Source organism: Capra hircus, chromosome 28 (assembly GCF_001704415.2).
Source record: "Capra hircus breed San Clemente chromosome 28, ASM170441v1, whole genome shotgun sequence".
Lineage (NCBI taxonomy): Eukaryota > Metazoa > Chordata > Mammalia > Artiodactyla > Bovidae > Capra > Capra hircus.
In genome coordinates this window covers 16,569,234-16,586,387 of record NC_030835.1, presented here as the reverse complement: position 1 = coordinate 16,586,387, position 17,154 = coordinate 16,569,234, and the positions used below count along the sequence as shown (strand labels likewise).

General features: G+C 39.0%; 1 pseudogene; it reads right to left on the bottom strand.

Moving 5' to 3' along the window:
- LOC102179164 lies at positions 10,482–11,440 on the bottom strand (annotated as a pseudogene).

The following is a 17,154-nucleotide window of genomic DNA, read 5'->3' as shown; positions in this document are numbered from 1 at the left end:
TGGAGAAGAAGTGTATTCAGGCGCAAGCGGTGCAGCACTGCAGGAAAGGGTCCCAGGTCCCAGCCTGTCTCAGTTTGGGAAATGGACTTTTCTCTCTTACTTTCCTTTCTCAATTGTCAGTTATTATTGTATATAATTGCAACTATTTTTAAAAATTGATTTTATATTCTGCAACTTTTCTTACTCCATACTGCTTTTAGTGGGGATTTTGCCTGTAATTCTTAGGCTTTTCTACATATAAAGTCATAGCACATGTGAATAGAGATCACTTAACTTCTCTTTCAATTTGGATGCCTTTTTGCTCATTCTTGCTCAATTGCTCAGGCCAGGACTTCCAATACCATGGCAAATAGAAGTGGTAAAACTGTCTTGGTCTTAGGAAAAGCCTTTCACCTTTGAATATGTTAACAATGGGGTTTTTAAAAATCATGTTGAGAAAACCCCCTTTTATTCCTAGTTTGTTAAGAGTTTTTACCATTAAAGGGTGTTAAAATTTGGCAAATGGATTTTCAGTGGCAATTGAAATTATCACGTGGGTTTTTCTTCCATTCTATTATTAACATGGTGTATTATATTTCATACATTGTACCATCCTTGCATTTCAAGAACAAACCCCATTTGAAAAGAAAAACAAAATAGATAAATCTTTTTGTCAGTGACTAAGAAAAAAGACAGGATTCAACTACTGAATCAAAAATGAAAGTGGGGACATCACTCACTGCCAATTTTATAGAAATGAAAAGTGTTGTAAGAGTACTAGGAACAATTGTACACCAATAATTGGATGGCCTAGATGAAATGGACAAATTCCTAAAAATACACAATCCAGGAGACTGGACAATAAAGAATGGAAAATCTGAATAAACCTACAACTAGTGTGGGATTGAATCTATAATCAAAGAGCTCTCAACAAAGGAGAGTCCTGGCCCAGGTGCTCCCCTGTTGATTCTATAAATCATGTACAAAGAGCTAGCACCAGTGCTTCTCAAATTCTTCCCAAAAAAACTGGAGAGGAAAGGACATTTTTAACTCATTTCATAAGTCCAGTGTGCCAATGCGATGGTATCCACACTGATACCAATGCAAGACAGTGATACTACCAGAACAGAAAACTACAGGCAAATATCCCTTATAAGTACTGATGCAAATGTCTTCATCAAAATATTAGCCAACTACATTGATCATCATTTTAAGAAATTATACACCATAACCTTGTGCATGCCTACTCTTAGCTCATTCCACCACCACTGGGCTCTCAAAGTTAGAAATTTAATTTCCCTTTTGAACCTAAGTATCACTTTATCTCTACTTTCATAATATCATTTTAACCTGGTATTACAGTTACTTGTATATAGCATGTTTCTCAGATTTTCCTATGTATTTAATCATATAACCTGTAAATAACAATAAATTTCCCCTTTTTAATCATAATTTCTTTCCTTGGCCAAGACTTATAGCTGCTTATATTAAATTATATCTAATTTAAGCAAAAAGTAGATTGTTTTAAATTATGTGAATTAGATGACTAAAACTACAGGGGTAGGAGAAGCTGAGCTTGGATGTAACACAGCAAGGAAAAATGCTGCCACTCAATATTTGTGAATAGATGCCAGAAACTCTGCCATAGAGGGCCCAGAAAAGCTAGTTGCCACCATCATGAAGCTGGCAGAAAGATCCAGTCTTTAAACGTACAAATGATGCCGCACGTTGCTCTCAAGTGTGTTTGTGTGGTAAAACCTAAGTGGATTCGTACAGACAGGAAGTCTTAAAATTGTTGTAGCTTTCAGTCTACTTGGTATAGCAAAATAAGAGTTGGAATGGGTAGAGTGAACCTTTCTAAACTGTCTGCCATGCACCTCTTATTTTTCTTGTTATGTTTACCAGGACCTTGACATCATTTTCTTAAAATTGTAGTATAGTTGCATTACCGTGTTGTGTTTCTGTTGTACAGCAAAGTGAATCAGCCACATGTATACACGTTATCTCCTCTTCCTTGGATTTCCTTCTCATTTAGGTCACCACAGAGCATTGAGTAGAGTCCCCTGTGCTCATTAGTTCCGTTCTCATTAGTTATGTATTTTATACAGAACAGTGTATATATGCCAATCCCAATCTTCCAATCCGTTCTGCCCTCTCCCCCACTTGGTATCCATACATTTATTCTCTGTCTATGTGTCTATTTCTGCCTTGCAGATAAGTTCATCTACACCATTTTCTTGGATTCCACATATATACATTAACATATGATATTTGTCTCTTTCTGACTTATTCACTCTGTATGACAGTTCATCCATGTCTTTACAAATGGCACAATTTTGTTCCTTTTATGGGTAATGTTCTATTGTATATATGTACATCTTTATCCATTCCTCTGCTGATTGACATTTAGGTTGTTTTTATGTCTTGACTATTATAAATAGTGCTGCAATGAACATTTGGGGTGCATATATCTTTTGATTTGTGGTTTTCTTCAGGTATATGCCCAGGAGTGGGATTGCTGGGTCAGATAGTAGTTCTGTTTTTAGTTTTTTAAGAAATCTCCATAGTGACTGTACCAATTCACATTCCCATCAACAGTGTAGGAGGGTTCCCTTTTCTCCATGCCCTCCCTAGCATTTATTGTTTGTAGAGTTTTAAACATTATTTATTTATTTTTGACTGTGCTGAATCTTCATTTCGGAGTGGACTTTTCTCTAGTTGTGGCAAGCAGTGGCCACTCTCTAGTTATGGTGTGCAGGCTTCTCGTTGTTGTGGCTTCTCTTGTTGCTAAGCACAGGCTCTAGGGTGTGCGGCTTCAGTAGTTGCAACATGAGAGCTCAGTAGCTGTGGTTCCTGGGCTCAGTAGTTGTGGCACACAGGCTGTTTGCAGACTATTGGATGGTCATTCATTCTGACTGGTGTGAGGTGGCACTTCATTGTAGTTTTCATTTGCATTTCTCTGATAATTAAGACACTGAGCGTCTTTTCATTGCTTGTTGCCCATCTGCAGGTCGTCTTTGGAGAAATTTCTGTTTAGGAATTCTGTCCATTATTTGACTGAATTATTTGTTTGATGTTGAGCTGCATTAGCTGCTAATAGAGTTTTGAGATGAATCCATCAGTTACTTTGCTTGCAAACATTTTCTCCCATTGTGAGTGTTGCCTTTTCATTGTTTGTGGTTTCCTTTATTGTGCAAATGTTTTTAAGTTTCATTAGGTCCCATTTGTTTTTATTTTCATTACTGAAGGGGGTGGATTAAAAAAAGATATTGCTGTGATTTATGCTTGACATGATTTTGAATGGAAGAAGTACTAGCAAGCATTTGACCTTTCTTCTGGTGTTAACTGAAATTCTTAAAAACAAATTTCACAATCAAGTGTGATATTTACTAGAAGTTTATAGTAGCTACCTGTTAGAGATTAAGGAGGTTCCCTACTACTTTTAGTTTCCTATTTTATTTTTTAATCATGTGGATGTCAAACACCTTCTCAAGCAATTAATATTATATTTATTAAAGCTGTGGATTTAATTAGTCAATTTTATATTTTTTAATTTTACTATAGTTGATTTATAATGTGTTAGTTTCAGGTGTGCAGCAAAGTGACTGAGTTATGCATATACATATATTCATACTTTTTCAGATTCTTTTTCCGTACAGGGAAAGGAATATTCAATAGAGTTCCCTGTGCTGTACAGCAAGTCCTGGTAGGTTATCTATTTTATGTATAGTACTCCAGTACTCTTGCCTGGAGAATCCCATGGATGGAGGAGCCTGGTACGCTGCAGTCCATGGGGTCACGAAGAGTCGGACACCACTGAGTGACTTCACTTTCACTTTTTACTTTCATGCATTGGAGAAGGAAATGGCAACCCACTCCAGTCTTCTTGCCTGGAGAATCCCAGGGACAGGGGGAGCCTGGTGGGCTGCCGTCTATGGGGTTGCACAGAGTCAGACACGACTGAAGCGACTTAGCAGCACCAGCAGCAGTGTGTATATATCCCAAGCTTCTAATTTATCCTCCTCCACCCCACTTCCCCTTTGTTAACTTGTTTTGTTGTTGTTCAGTTGCTAAGTCATATCCAACTCTTTGTGATCCCCTGGACTGCAGCATGCCAGGCTTCCCTGTCCTTCACTATCTCCCCAAGTTTGCTCAAACTCATGTCCATCGAGTGGGTGATGCCATCCAACCATCTCATCCTCTGTCACCCCCTTCTCCTCCTGCCCTCAACCTTCTCCAGCATCACAGTCTTTTCCAATGAGTTGGCTCTTCGCACCAGGTGGAGCAAGTATTGGAGCTTCAGCTTCAGTATCAGTCCTTCCAGTGAAGATTCAGGATTGACTTCCTTTAGGATTGACTGGCTTGATCTCCTTGCTGTCCAAGGGACTCACAAGAGTTCTTCTCCAGCACTACCATTGGAAGGCATCAATTCTTTGGCACTCAGCCTTCTTTGTGGTCCAACTCTCACATCATTCATAACGACTGTAAAAACCATAGCTTTGACTATATGGACCTTTGTCGGGAAAGTGATGTTTCTGCTTTTTGATACACTGTCTAGGTTTGTCACAGATGCTTGCCCCTTGGAAGGAAAGTTTTTAATTTCATGGCCGAACTCACTGTCTGCAGTGACTTTGGAGCCCAAGAAAATAAAAGTCTGTCACTGTTTCCATTTTTCCCCCCTTCTATATGCCATGAAGTGATGGGAGTGGATGCCATGATCTTAGTTTTTTGAATGTTGAGTTTTAAGCCAACTTTTTCACTCTCCTCTTTCACCTTCATCAAGACGTTCTTTAGTTCCTCTTCACTTTCTGCCATTAAAGTGGTGTCATCTGCATACCTGAAGTTGTTGATATTTCTCCCGGCAATCTTGATTCCAACTTGGGATTCATCCAGCCCAGCATTTTGTATGATGTACTCTGCATATAAGATAAATATGCAGGGTGACTATATACAGCCTTGAGGTACTCCTGTCCCAATTATGAACCATTCTGTTGTTCTATGTCCAATTAACTGTTGCTTCTTGACTTGCACACAGGTTTCTTAGGCAGGTAAGGTGGTTTGGTATTCCCATCTCTTGAAAATGTTCCCACAGTTTGTTGTGATCCACACAGTCAAAGACTTTAACATAGTCAATGAAGCAGAAGTAGATGTTCTTCTGGAACTCTCTTGCTTTTTCTATGACGCAGTGGATGTTGACAATTTGATCTCTGGTGCCTCTGCCTTTTCTAAATTCAGCTTATACATCTGGAAGTTCTTGGTTCATATACTGTTGAGGCCTAGCTTGAAGGATTTTGAGTATTACCTTGCTAGCGTGTGAAATGCGGAGAAGGTGATGGCACCTCACTCCAGTACTCTTGCCTGGAAAATCCCATGGATGGAGGAGCCTGGTACGCTGCAGTCCATGGGGTCTTGAAGAGTCAGACACGACTGAGCGACTTCACTTTCACTTTTCACTTTCATGCATTGGAGAAGGAAATGGCAACCCACTCCAGTGTTCTTGCCTGGAGAATCCCAGGGACAGGGGAGCCTGGTGGGCTGCCGTCTCTGGGGTCGTACAGAGTCGGACATGACTGAAGCGATTTAGCAGCAGCAGCAGCAGCAGCAGCAGCATGTGAAATGAGCGCAATTATTCTATAGTTTGAAGATTCTTTGGCATTGCCCTTCTTTGGGATTGGAATGAAAACTGACCTTTTCCAGTCCTGTGGCCACTGCTGAGTTTTCCAAATTTGCTAGCATACTGAGTGCAGAACTTTCACAGCATCATCTTTTAGCTCAGCTGGAATTCCATCACCTCCACTAGCTTTGTTTGTAGTGATGCTTCCTCAGGCCAACTTGACTTCGCACCCCAGGATATCTATAGTGACCACACCGTCATGGTTATTTGAGTTATTAAGACCTTTTTTTGTGCTGTTTTTCTGTGTATTCTTGCTGCCTCTTCTTAATCTCTTATGCTTCTGTGAGGTCCATACCATTTCTGTCCTTTATTGTGCCCATCATTGCATAAATGTTCCCTTGGTATCTCTAATTTTTTTGAAGAGATTTCTAGTCTTTCCCATTCTTTTGTTTTCCTCTATTTCTTTTCATTGCTCACTTAAGAAGGCTTTCTTATCTCCTTGCTGTTCTTTGGAACTCTGCATTCAGATGGGTATACCTTTCCTTTCCCCTTTGCCTTTCACTTCTCTTCTTTTCTCAGCTATTTGGAAGGCCTTCTCAGACAACCATTTTGTCTTCTTGCATTTCTTTTTCTTGGGGATGGTTTTGGTCACTGCCTCCTGTACAATGTTATGAAACTCTGTCCATTGTTTTTCAGGGATTCTATTAGGCCTAATCCCTTGCATCTATTCGTCCCTTACACTGTATAATCATAAGGGATTTGATTTAGGTCATACCTGATGCAAAAAAAGCAAAATGGCTGTCTGAGGAGGCCTTACAAATAGCTGTGAAAAGAAGAGAAGCGAAAAGCAAAGGAGAAAAGGAAAGATATAAGCATCTGAATGCAGAGTTCCAAAGAATAGCAAGGAGAGATAAGAAAGCCTTCTTCAGCGATCAATGCAAAGAAATACAGGGAAAGAACAGAATGGGAAAGACTAGAGATCTCTTCAAGAAAATTGGAGATACCAAGGGAACATTTCATGCAAAGATGGCCTCGATAAAGGACAGAAATGCTAGGGACCTAACAGAAGCAGAAGAGATTAAGAAGATGTGGCAAGAATACACAGAAGAACAGTACAAAAACGATCTTCACAACCCAGATAATCACGAAGGTGTGATCATTCATCTAGAGCCAGACATCCTGGAATGTGAAGTCAAGTGGGCCTTAGAAAGCATCACTATGAACAAAGCTAGTGGAGGTGATGGAATTCCAGTTGAGCTATTTCAAATCCTGAAAGATGATGCTTTGAAAGTGCTGCACTCATTATGTCAGCAAATGTGGAAAACTCAGCAGTGGCCACAGGACTGGAAAAGGTCAGTTTTCATTCCAATCCCAAAGAAAGGCAGTGCCAAAGAATGCTCAAACTGCCACACAGCTGCACTCATCTCACACGCTAGTAAAGTAACGCTCAAAATCCTCCAAGCCAGGCTGCAGCAAACGTGAACCGTGAACTCCCTGATGTTCAAGCTGGTTTTAGGAAAGGCAGAGGAACCAGAGATCAAATTGCCAACATCCGCTGGATCGTGAAAAAAGCAAGAGAGTTCCAGAAACATCTCTTTCTGCTTTATTGACTATGCCAAAGCCTTTGACTGTGTGGATCACAATAAACTGTGGAAAATTCTGAGAGAGATGGGAATACCAGACCACCTGACCTGCCTCTTGAGACATCTGTATGCAGGTCAGGAAGCAACAGTTAGAACTGGACATGGAACAACAGGCTGGTTCCACATAGGAAAAGGAGTACGTCAAGTCTGTATATTGTCACCCTGCTTATTTAACTTATATGCAGAGAACATCATGAGAAACGCTGGACTGGAAGAAACACAAGCTGGAATCAAGATTGCCGGGAGAAATATCAATAACCTCAGATATGCAGATGACACCACCCTTATGGCAGAAAGTGAAGGGGAACTAAAAAGCCTCTTGATGAAAGTGAAAGAGGAGGGTGAAAAAGTTGGCTTAAAGCTCAACATTCAGAAAACTAAGATCATGGCATCTGGTCCCATCACTTCATGGGAAATAGATGGGGAAACAGTGGAAACAGTGTCAGACTTTATTTTTCTGTGATCCAAAATCACTGTAGATGGTGACTGCAGCCATGAAATTAAAAGACGCTTACTCCTTGGAAGAAAAGTTATGACCAACCTAGATAGCATATTGAAAAGCAGAGACATTACTTTGCCGACTAAGGTCCGTCTAGTCAACTCTATGGTTTTTCCAGTAGTCATGTATAGATGTGAGAGTTGGACTGTGAAGAAAGCTGAGCGCCGAAGAATTGATGCTTTTGAACTGTGGTGTTGGAGAAGACTCTTGAGAGTCCCTTGGACTGCAAGGAGATCCAACCAGTCCATTCTAAAGGAGATCAGCCCTGGGATTTCTCTGGAAGGAACGATGCTAAAGCTGAAACTCCAGTATTTTGGCCACCTCATGAGAAGAGTTGACTCATTGGAAAAGACTTTGATGCTGGGAGGGATTGGGGGCAGGAGGAGAAGGGGACGACAGAGGATGAGATGGCTGGATGGCATCACTGACTTGATGAACGCGAATCTGAGTGAACTCCAGGAGTTGGTGATGGACAGGGAGGCCTGGTATGCTGTGATTCATGGGGTCGCAAACAGTTGGACACGACTGAGTGACTGAACTGAACTGAACTGAATGGCTGAGTGGTTTCCCTACTTTCTTCAATTTAAGTCTGAATCTTGCAATAAGGAGTTCCTAAGTTTTTTTTTTCTTTTTAATCTGTGAGCCTGCTTCTATTTTGTAAATGAGTTCATTTATACCATTTTTAAAGAACGAGATTCCACATTTGAGTGAAATCATCTTTTTCTGCTTGACTTCACTTAATATGATAATCTCTGTTTATCCATATTGTTGCAAATGGCATTACTTCATTCTTTCTAGTAGGTCAGTAATATTCCATTGTATATATGTTCCGCATCTTCTTCATTCATTCCTGTCAATGGACATTTAGGTTGCTTCCTTGTCTTGACTGTGAACAGTGCTACAGTGATTATTGGGGTGTGTGTATCTTTTAGCTGTGGCTTCTCTGGACCTATGTCCTAGAGTGGGATAGCTGGATCATATTGTAGTTATGTTTTTAACTTTTTAAGGAACACCCATACTGTTCTCCATAATGGTTATACCAATTTACACTCCCTCTACAGTGTAGGAGAGTTCTCTTTTCTCCATGCCCTCGCCAGCATTTATTGTTTGTAAATCTTTTGATGATGGCCATTCTGACCAGTGTGAGGTGATACGTTATTGTAGTTTTGATTTACCTTTCTCTGATAATTAGTGATGTTGAACATCTTTCCATCTGCTTTTTGGCCATCAGATTTTTAAAATATTGAACCACTTTTATTTCTTGGGATTGTGTGGTAATGGTTTTAATTATTAATTCAGTTTCTTAACTTGATATGGGGTTGTCCAGGATATTTCTTCTTGAGTAAATTTTGGTAATTTGTCTCTAAGAAATTTGTCAGTTTCATATGAATTGTCTAATTTATTGACATAAAAATGTTCATAATACTCCATTATCCTTATCATACTTGTAAAAGCTGTTGTAATATCCCTTTTTTGATGCCTGATATTAGTAATTTGTTTCTTTTCTCTTGACTCTATCAGTCTAGCTAAGGATTTATCAATTTTTATCGATGTATTCAAGAAAATATTTTTTGGCTTTACTGAATTTTTCTAGGATTTGCCTGTTTTATATCATTTATTTCTGCTCTTAGTTTTCTTCTGCTTCCTTTTGGTTTAATTTGTTCTTCCTTTCTTGCCTTAAACAGAAAAAAAGAAACACTTCTACTAAAACAGAATTCACATATCATACAATTCTATAGCTTAAAATGTACTACTTGATGACTTTAATATATTCAAAGAATTGTGTATTCTTCATCACAATCATCTTGGGAGTACCTTGATTAATCCAAAAAGAAATCTAATACCATTATTCTCTAATACTCCCATCCCCAGGAAACCACTAATCCTCTTTCTGTTTAGATTTGTCTATTCTGATGCTTTTGAACTGTGGTGTTAGAGAAAACTCTTGAGAGTCCCTTGGACTGCAAGGAGATCCAACCAGTCAAATCCTAAATGAAATCAGTCCTGAATATTCATTGAAAGGACTGATGCTAAAGCTGAAACTCCAATACTTTGGCCACCTGATGCAAAGAACTGACTCAATGGAAAAGACCCTGATGCTGGGAAAGATTGAAGGCAGGAGAAGAAGGGGATGACAGAGGATGAGATGGTTGGATGGCATTACCAACTCGATGCACATGAGTTTGAGTAAACTTCGGGAGTTGGTGATGGACAAGCCTGGAGTGCTGCAGTCCACGAGGTTGCAAAGAGTTGGACACAACTGAGTGACTGAACTGACTGACTGATTCTGGGCATTTCAAATACATGGCATCATATTACCAATATTCAGCCCCTGGTGATTAATTTCTTTTACCTAGTATATTTTAAGGTTCATCTACCTTGTAGCATGTATCACTACTTCATTTATTTTTATTGCTAATATTCTCTATTGTATAGTTTTCCAGCTTCTTTAAGGTGGAAAGCAGATTATTTGGTTTTTATAAAGCCCTTTAATATTCCAAGAAAAAGTGAATAGGATGAAGAACATGATATCTGATCAATATATCTATCAGGCTCAACTATAATACAACCTGAAAACTTTAAAGGCAGTGCTTCTTCAAACAAGCACTTCACAACAATGAGTACATTTCCTTCAGCTATTTTTAATCAAATGACTGAAATCAGGGTTTCTCAACCTTTGCACCACTGACATTTGGGAGTGATTTTTTTTTTTTGAGTTATATTTCACATAACATTGTGTTAGTTTCAGGCGTATAATATAATGCTGCAATATTTATATTACAGAATGATCATCACAATAACCATTAACATCCATCACCACACATAGTTACATTTTTTCCTTGTGACATTTTTTTATTAAGCAAAGAACTTTATTAATCTTTATTTCAAACTTTATTCTTAGGCTTTTCATCTTAATTAACTGCGAAGAATGAATTGTATATAAGCAAAAACTGAAAAGAGCTGCAGTGTCCAGTGGCTGGGCTTAAAGACACTAGAGATCTAGATTTTATCAGATCCATAAACAAAATTTTTAAAGCAGTCATAATATAAAATAGCAGCTCCCAGGCTTTAAGATTTATCTTCTTCAGAAGTTGACTCAATTCCGTTTGCTGCATTCTTGGAAGCCTCATCAAAATTATCCACTAGATCTGTACTTTCATCATCATCTTCTCTGGCAAGTGGTGCCTCCGTACACAGATTGTCTGGGCAGAGCTTGACGAGTCTCCTCAAACTAGTCATACTATCTGCACCAAGTTGGTTTAAGATGCTGGGTAACATTTCTGTCAGCTGCTGTGTCTCAGCATTGCCTGTGATGGTGGAAGTGTTTGCTGCCAGAGAGGCCTTAACTTTAGCATTGTTAAAGTGGATCAATGTTTCTTGATTTGTGAACCTACTCACCTCTTCAATACCAGGGATATTGTCTAACCCTAACTTCTTTAAAGAGAACTGAAGTTTTTTGTCATCTACCGTGGTTGTTCTATGAACCACCTTCTTCTTTCTGCAAGCAGTTCCTTTCCCACCAATGCACACTTGTGCGGGCAACTTTCTCCTGGTTCATGATAGTTTCTTTCATCTTGCTGGAGCAGAAATGGGGCTGTGCTGGGGACTAGGTTTGGTGCTCAGATGGTCTTGGGCAGACCAGCTGAGCTTAGGCACACACATGTGGGGATGCAAGATGGCAGCTGCTACTGCTAAGCTGCTAAGTCGCTTCAGTCGTGTCCGACTCTGCATGACCCCATAGACGGCAGCCCACCAGGCTCCTCCATCTCTGGGATTCTCCAGGCAAGAACACTGGAGTGGGTTGCTATTTCCTTCTCCAATGCATGAAAGTGAAAAGCAAAAATGAAGTCGCTCAGTCGTGCCTGACTCTTAGCGACCCCACGGACTGCAGCCCACCAGGCTCCTCTGTCCATGGGATTTTCCAGGCAAGAGTACTGGAGTGGGATGCCATTGCCTTCTCTGAGATGGCAGCTAGACGTGACTTTATAACTGGAAGTTTGTACTTCTTGATCACCTTCACCCTTTTTACCCTTGACCCTAACCCTTTACCTTTGGAAACCACTAAATCTTTTCTCTGTATGTATATGTTTGGGTTTTTGTTACCATTTTGTCTTTTTAGATTCCACATACAAGTAAGATCATATAGTACTCAATAGTTATCTTTCTCTGTCCAACTTATTTCACTTGGCATGATAATCTTCCAGGTCCATTCATGGTGTCACAAATGACAAAATTTCTCTTTTATGGATGATTAATATTCTATTGTGTGTATATATCACATTTTCTTTATCCATTCATTCATTGATGGACACTTCGGTTGCTTCCATGTCCAGTGCTGCAAAGAACATGGGAGTGCATGTATATTTTCAAGTTAGTGCTTTCACTTCTGCTGATAAAAAGCCAGAAGTAGAATTGCTGGATCATAGTTCTGTTTTTAACATTTTGAAGAAAGTTTACACTGTTTTCCAGAGTAGCTACACCATAAGTACACTAATTTTAAATCTTTATTTTATACTATAAAAGTTAATTTTTTCTAGCTGCTGCTCTATCCTATGGGTTTGATAATTAGTATTTTTCATATCTATTTCATACTTTCCATTCTGGTATCAGAAGTTCATTCTCTAGATTTCTTGGGAAGGTGTCATAGGAACAATATTTTCTGAGTTCCTGCATGTTGATAGATTTGTCTGTGCCTTTAAAGGTTAGTTATGCTATACATAAAACCTTTTGTTCACATTTTCTTTCCTTGACTATCTTAAATATATTTTATATCCGTTTTCTTCTAGGATAAGGTGTTGCTATCAATATCTAATAATGATCTAATTCTCTCTAGTAATGTGGTCTTTTTGCCAAAATGCTCAAAGGAATTTTTTCCCCCTTTAAAATCTGGTAATTTTACAAGTACGTATTGATGTTGGTTATTCTGAGTTGTTATTCTCTGGCACACAAGTCTCTGCTCTTTCAATATATAGTTTTAAACATTTTTAGGAAAGTGTTGTGTCCACCTCAGGCTACTCATAGTGATAATGTTGGATAGGAATGCCTGAGACACTTGCCTGGGTCCCTGTTACTTGTGGAGAGCCCCCCCAAGACATTTCCTGGACAAGAGCCAATGCTGTGGCTGGAACAGCCCTGTGGTTCTTAACTATGACTGCAGGGAGCACCTCAGCAAAAACCATCAGGGAACTTTAAAGAACAAGATTACTCAAAGAGCCTACAGGGTACAACACTATCCAGGGCCACAGAGTTGGTCATGGGTAGAGTAGGGGGGAGCACAAATCTGGAGGCTTCTGCCTTTATTAAGTTCCCAGGATAGGGTGCCTGAGACTTTGTGCCTGCCTCAGTATTGGCAAATTCCAAGTATAAGAGTGGGACCAGGGTATGGGAAGGGAAAAACAGATATGGTAGAATTGTCATTTATCTAGGAAAGAGGTCCCCAGCCACCTGTTAGGAACTAGGCTGCACTATAGGAGGTCAGAGGTGAATGAGCGTGAGGCTTCATCTGCCACTCCCATCACTCTTCCATCACCCTTAGATAGGGTCATCTAGTTGCAGGACAAGCTCAGGGTTCCCACTGATTCTGCATTATGGTGAGTTGTAGAATTATTTCATTATGTATCACTGCTGCTGCTGCTAAGTCGCTTCAGTCGTGTCCGACTCTGTGCGACCCCAGAGACAGCAGCCCACCAGACTCCCCCGTCCCTGGGACTCTCCAGGCAAGAATACTGGAGGGGCTGGCCATTTCCTTCTCCAATGCATGAAAGTAAAAAGTGAAAGGGAAGTTGCAGTGTAATAATAATAAAGTACACAATAAATGTAATGCTCTAGAATTATCCCCAAACCATCCCCCCGCCCCAGATCTATGGGAAAATAATCTTGCACAAAACCAGTCTCTGGTGCCAAAAAGGCTGGGGACAGCTGATCTAGGACACAGGACTTTCTACCAATAAAAGGGTAATTCCAGGGTTGGGACAGCCTGATGGCGTATCTGTTTGTTTTGCTTGTAACTGTGTCATACAGCTGACAGTATGTTTATGATGGATGCCTTTGAAATGGATGTGTCAGCAATTAACAGCTTCTCGTCGGGCACTCACTACACAAAGTTTTCTTGAAATATTTTTAAGCATGATTCTCTTGACTTGGTTTTGTTATTTAGGGATTCTCATTATCTCTGTTAGACCTTCTTTGCTTATTTTGTGTCATTTTTACTTATCCGTCTATTGATGGACACTTGGATTGCTTCTGTTTTGGCTATCGTAAATATAGCAGCTATTAAAGTGACTGTACAAATAAATATCTCTTTGGGCATCTACTTTCATTACTTTTGGAAACATACTCAAAAGAGGAATGTATAGTGATTGAACGATTTTACATTCCCACCAGCAATGTGTGAACATTCTTTGCTAGGGATGGCAAAACTACTTTCGCTATTCTTTTCTTTGTATCTTAAGAGCTTTCCCCTCTCCTTTCCTTTGTTACTGCCTTTTCTTGGTAATGACACATTTTGATTACTTTTCATTTCTATTTGCATATGTTCTTTAGATGTTTTCTTGGTGGTTACCATGTGGACTACATGTAACATCCTAACTTATAATAATCTGAATTAATAGCAGTTTCTGTAACTGCAAATGAAAACTCTACCCCTGTACAGATCCACTCCCATTTGCTAGTGAAGTCACAAATTATAACTTTATATATTGTACACATTTAACAGATTCATTTTTATGCATTTGTCTTCTAAATTCTCTAGGAAAAGAGATATAAACCAAAATCACAATGTTGATTTTCCTATTGCTCATACATTTACCTTTATTATAGATTTTTATGTCTTCTTGTGGCTTCAAGTCACTGTCTAGAGCCCTTTCAACTAGAAGCATTTCTTACAGGGCAGGTCTAGTGGTAATGAACTCCTTCAGCTTTTGTCTATCTGCAAATGTCTTAATTTCTCCCTTATTTTCGTAGAACAGATTTACTATGTACATAGTTCTGGACTGTCAGTGCTTTAAATGTAAAGCACTGCCTTCTGACGTCCTAGGTTTCTGCTAATAAACCCACTGATAATCTTATTCAGGATACCTTGGACAGTAATTCCGCCTTCTCTTGCTGCTCGTCTTTCAAGAGTTTCATTATATTATATCTCAGGGTCGTTCTCTTGAGTTTATCCTACTGGGGATTCTTTAAGCTTCTGGAATTTGTCAGACTACTGACTGACATGACCAAAAATCTGTGAAGTTACTGACCATTATTTTTTCGAAGTATCTCCCAGAAATCTTCTTCCTCAAGAAATCATATAATGTTATGCACTAGGCTGTTCGATGGTGTCATGTAAAGTCCCTCTGGCTCTGTTCACTTTTCTATACTCTTTCTGCTCCTCAGACTTGATAATTTGTAATGACTTGTCCTCAAGTTGCCTGATTTATTCCTCTGCCTACTTGAACCTGCTGTTGAATCCCTCTAGTGTATTTTTCAGTTCCAGAATTGGTTCTTTTAAACTGATTTTCATTTTGTTCATATATCACCTGCTGACTTAGTTCTTTGTCCATGCTCTCCTCCAGCTCCTTGAACATACTGGGAATAGGTGTTTTCGGGCAGGAGGGAGGCTTGAAAGGGTAAAGATATATGTATACTTATGGCTGATTCATGTTGTTGTAAGGGAATGTGGGAAAGATCACACATTATTGGACTTTTTCCATTTCATGGTACACATAATAACACATAATGACTTTTTTCCATTTCATGATAAAAATCTGAAAGTGTTTCATCTTACAGAGACTTAAACTTTTCTGCTTTTTAAATGTAAAGTAAACAGAACACATAGGTAAATTTAAGTATTTCTTCATCTATGAGTTAACAACTACAGGGTTATTATACATAATATGATTTAACCCCTGATATATCCAAACTCATATAAAACCTAAATTGCAATGGAGCTTAATTGCATTTATGGTTTTAAGGAAGATATTAAAATAATAATTTTGGCTCTTTGTAGACTTAAGTGAATGCCTTTTCTACAACTGACTAAGGATAAAATTCATCTCTCTAAAAAGTCATGAAATGTGCACATCACTCTACGTATTCTCTTTAAGATGTTCTGTTCTGAATCTTTTAAAGTGCTTAGCCTAAAACAGATCTGTATTACAAATCTGGTAGGAAATGGAACAACCAAACGACAAAAATCTAAGGGTTTTCTTTTCAGATTTTAGAGCTCATTTTACCTGTGATTATCTTTTTTGGTACAACTAATCTCAGCTGAACAGTGCACCAATAGGAACTCAACAAGGCTTCAAAAAGCAGAATATAAACTTTTACATTTGATAAGACTATTAATTTTTTATAATTTAGTCTTCCTGCATCAAAATATATATTTAACTGAAGGCTACATTCACACACAAAGGAAACTTCAAAGACCTCAAAAACAAGTTAATAAAACAGGCACCCAAGAACTTTACTGTTCCACTACAGTTACTTTTGCAAAACTCATTAGTGTGGTAGAATAATATCCAAGGACACTAGGAAATTGGACTATGAAGTCTATTTCATTCTGATAAATCTTGTAATTAAACAAATGGTACTCTCTAGTACTGATAATTCATTCTTATTTCTCTAAGTTATCCAGTACCATTCCTGCTAAATAATACCCTTCTACCAGAGTGAAATGTGGTCCACTGGAGAAGGGAATGGCAAACCACTTCAGTATTCTTGCCTTGAGAACCCAAAAAACAGTATGAAAAGGCAAAAAGATAGGACACTGAAAGATGAACTCCCCAGGTTGGTAGGTGCCCAATATGCTACTGGAGATCAGTGGAGAAATAAATCCAGAAAGAAAGAAGAGATGGAGCCAAAACAAAAACAACACCCTGCATTTGTGGATGTGACTGGTGACAGAAGCAAGGTCTGATGCTGTAAAGAGCAGTATTGCATAGGAACCTGGAATAGGTCCATGAATCAAGGCAAATTGGAAGCGGTCAAACAGGAGATGGCAAGAGTGAACGTCGGCATTTTAGGAATCAGAGAACTAAAATGGACTGAAATGGGTGCATTTAACTCAGATGAGCATTGTATCTACTACTGTGGGCAAGAATCCCTTAGAAGAAATGGAATAGCCATCAGAGTCAACAACAGTCCAAAATGCAGTACTTGGATGCAATCTCAAAAACAACAGAAGGATCTCTGTTTGTTTCCAAGGCAAGTCATTCAATATCACGGTAATTCAAGTCTATGTTCTGACCAGTAATGGTGAAGAAGCTGAAATTGAATGGTTCTATGAAGACCCACAAGTCCTTTTAGAACTAACACCCCCAAAAGATGTCCTTTTCATTATAGGGGACAGGAATGCAAAAGTAGGAAGTCAAGAAACACCTGGAGTAACAGGCAAATTTGGCCTTGGAGTACAGAACAAAGCAGGGTAAAGGCTAACG